We start from the raw sequence: 3,827 nt of genomic DNA on the forward strand, positions 1-3,827 counted from the left end.
TGTTTATTCACTGTTGTCGACGAAAAATGCAACCATGTGCCACATTCATATGTTTTTCCTAATTGCAAATTCTTGCCGCCAAAATTTTTTCCAGCTTGAATTTGCAACTACTCCCTAAGACTAGTCTTTCTACTTATGCTTTATTTAAATAAAACATGTGAAATTTAGTTGAAACAGTTTAGCCGTTTTTAGCCGGTTTTTTTTTTGCCAATTTAGCCGGTTGGTCCAGAAAGTTCTGGCAACACTGACTGTATCCCATCACACCTTATACTCGTAAAATCAAACATGTTGTAGCATTCCGCTAACAGACTGACAAAGTACAATCCTCGTTCGATTCACCTGTATGCTTGGACAACCCCTGCAGGAACACTCTTAACCACAGGAATAAAATTGTAGTTTACGACTATTTGTTAACAAATAACCCTTATAAAAGTTTCATTGAAAAGGTATTCACACTATGAATGATTATCTACGGTGCCGTGACATAGACCTTAGTACCAAATCTCAATTCAAAAATTTGGGACTAAGTCACTCCTTGTATAGTGACATAAACCCAATTTTTTTGCTTATACATATAAGAAGTGGCATATTTCCAAACAAAAAGGCGACAAAATTCTAAATTCCTCATATAATTTTTCAAACAAAAAGAATTTGGAACGTGCAGGAGTAATGATACGTTATTTTTATCAAACCACTGCCATAAATGCTGGTTTTGCCTATACTACTTCCTTGTCAACGCCTATCGGTACAGTGACCATATATATGGCAGCCGAATACAGGAATTTAGGAAATTTTTGCCACAAAATCTAGAGGATTTTAAACACTTTTTCAATGAAAATTTTATTAGCCCTGAAACAGCATCTTTATTTGGAATATATTTTTCGATCTTTTGTGAAAGCCGCACATAAATATTCAGTAAGTTTATGCTTTGTGCTCGAGATTTTTACCCCACAAAATTATTTACACACAATCCTAGAGAGGGAAATATGATGAAAATATCCGACTACGTTTGAAGCACGACTGTTATTCAACGGGTTATTTTCGACTCGGATTTCGGCCAACCACAATGCCGTGAAAGCATCCGGAACGAGCTGAATTGAACTTACATTTGAAGGGATCCACTTCCCTTGGAAACTTTTGAGAACTTCTCTACTTTTACAAAGTTCTCCTGGTAGATTTCCTTTTTGGAGTTTCTCATGTTCCTTGTTATAATCAGCAAAAGAATTTTTGCCGCAGTTTCGCCTGATGAGTATTTTCTCTCTTCACAAAATTTGAAAAAAAGACTTCGCACCAAGGCACATTGGGCAGGTAATCGCACCAGAGCAAAAACAGCAAGTGTGTGTATTTTGTTGTTGGTTTTGACATTTTAGAGAAGAATTTAAAGATGAATGACATTTAAAAGACGAAATTCTCGAAAATAGTCATATCAGTCTACTGCTGCTACCTGTTCAAAATGCTTTGCTCCACACAGAATATTCAACCTGAAACATATATGTAATACTCCTATATTGGCAGTAAGAGCTAGTACCGTCCGAAAACACTACAGTACAGATATATCAATAAACACGTACGAAAGAAAAGGAACACATACGTTTATAAATAAACATGTACACAACACATACAAAAACGGCACTCAAGTACACGATACATTGACAAAAACGGTACTAGACTGTCTCGCTTTGATTTCGGAATGCTTACACATTGAGAAGTTAGCTTACTGCCAATATAGAAGTATTACATATATAACCTGAAAGAAATACGTTGAAAGACACGTTTGGAAATCTACTAGTGAAATTTTTTTAGAACTTTGAACAATAACCATATTCATAATCACAAATACCCAGTTTTTCCACGCAAAATTATAACTTCAGAAACCATCTGTGTCTCCTCGTACAAAAATTATAAAAAATCAACAACTTTAACATTTACACTAAAAAATTTTAAACTTTTTGTTCAGAACATTTATAAAAATTAATTAAAGTGCAAATTTCATGACGCTAGGAAATCGCTTGTCAGATGAATTTTGGATTTTTTGTTTATAATAAAGCCATCATTTTTGTTGTAGTTTTTGCTTTGTTTTTATTCGTGGTTCATTATAAAACAACAACTAAAAAGCAAGTTCTTTTTTTTTGTCCACCCGTGACAGAAGAAAATGTAGAATTGTTGAGCTCTTTATACTGAAATTTAAACAAGAAAGAACATTTTTTCTGTACAAATGTCCCACATTTTTTCTACACAAATGCCCATATGAGAAGCTGTTTTTCATGGCAGAAATACACTCGGAGGTTTGCCATTCCTGCCGACGGACGACCGCTGTTAAGAAAAAACATTTTTTCTATATTTTTTGCGATGTTGCTTTGACCAGGGTTTAAACCCGGGTGCTCGGAGTGGAAGCGCGCACTGCTTACCACTACACCACAGCGGCCGGAGAAGCTCGGCCAAACACTAACATATGTGTAAGCGCCAATCTATTATTATTATTATTAAATCGCCCATATATAATTGTAGAGACTGTAAACGGACCAAAAAATTTTAATAAGGAAAATTATTTTCTACATTTTAATCCACTTGGGAATACGTAGCATATTAATAATTGTTTAATTGATTTTTTCAGTTCTTGTTGCTGATTTCCTTAGCAATATTGAGAGAGAATTTGGGAGCATTTTTTCTTACTAACTGATATTTTGAGTGATAATTTTCGCTGGATTTTCGACGAACAAACCTATTGTCTTCCTAGAGAGTTTTGCTTTACATAGAAATTTGTGCTCTTTTACTTTCATTTTTATGCATTTCAGTGTTGGTTCTTTTAATTCAAGTTGGCCTTCGGTTTTTGGAATTTAAATAAGTTCTCAGGAAAAAAAAGTTAGTTTAAATAACTCCATATGTGTACATACGGCTTGAAAATATCTATTTTCCCTGGCCTTAAAACTTTAAGCGTGGGCAACAATGATGTTTTGTAATTAAGGGAGAATTGAATATGCGCTATCTGGGAAGACAATACCTGTAACATTTATTCTTAGCAGTATATCCAAACACAAACGCCTGTTAAGCAAACAGTGAAACAATTGGTTATTTTCTAAGTTTGCGAATAAAACTTCACACTTAAATTTAAGTCATTGATATCTAACAAATATTTTATGAAGAAAGTCCCCGTTACGACCTTCTTTAGAAAAAAAAAATATTTGTTTAAAATAAAAATAATCGAAATCGGCCCAATTTTATATAATCCTGCCTCCACGATAACGCTAGTAGCCATTTCTAACAGATTTTGGGTCGCTTAGTCAAAAATGGAAACATATATATTTGTATTTTAAGAAAACAAGGAAATGCAAAGTCGGCTAAAAACGGCTATTTTTTTTTACAAAACGGCTAACAAATCGGCTTCCGGCAAAACCGAAATTTCTCCGGCTGTTTGCTATTGCAACCGGCTAAAATGGCAACACTGGATACAATAAATCATGCGCTGATGAACGCAAACCATTCACATACATGAGCACATATCCTATTGAATGATAATTATTATGTTGTTGTTGATGATCAGCTTTGTTTGAAGTTTGATGAAGGAGGTGGCGGCGCCACGAAAATTTCAAAATAAACAGAAGAAGTGATCGCTATAGAAGTACTTATATTAACCCTTTGTATACCACGGAAAAAACTAGCACTACCTACCGTTTGGGTTCATTGGACCCCTATTAGGGCTGATGATACCCGGGTACCCGGGCATTACCCGAATTACCCGGGCACCCGATTACACGGGTGTTACCCGGGTCTTTTATAAATCGGGTATTACCCGATTTGCCCGGGTACCCGGGTAATATACATATGTT

Source organism: Rhagoletis zephyria, unplaced genomic scaffold (genome assembly GCF_001687245.7).
Source record: "Rhagoletis zephyria isolate East Lansing unplaced genomic scaffold, Rhagoletis_zephyria_1.1 Rzeph_scaffold_03227, whole genome shotgun sequence".
Classification (NCBI taxonomy): domain Eukaryota; kingdom Metazoa; phylum Arthropoda; class Insecta; order Diptera; family Tephritidae; genus Rhagoletis; species Rhagoletis zephyria.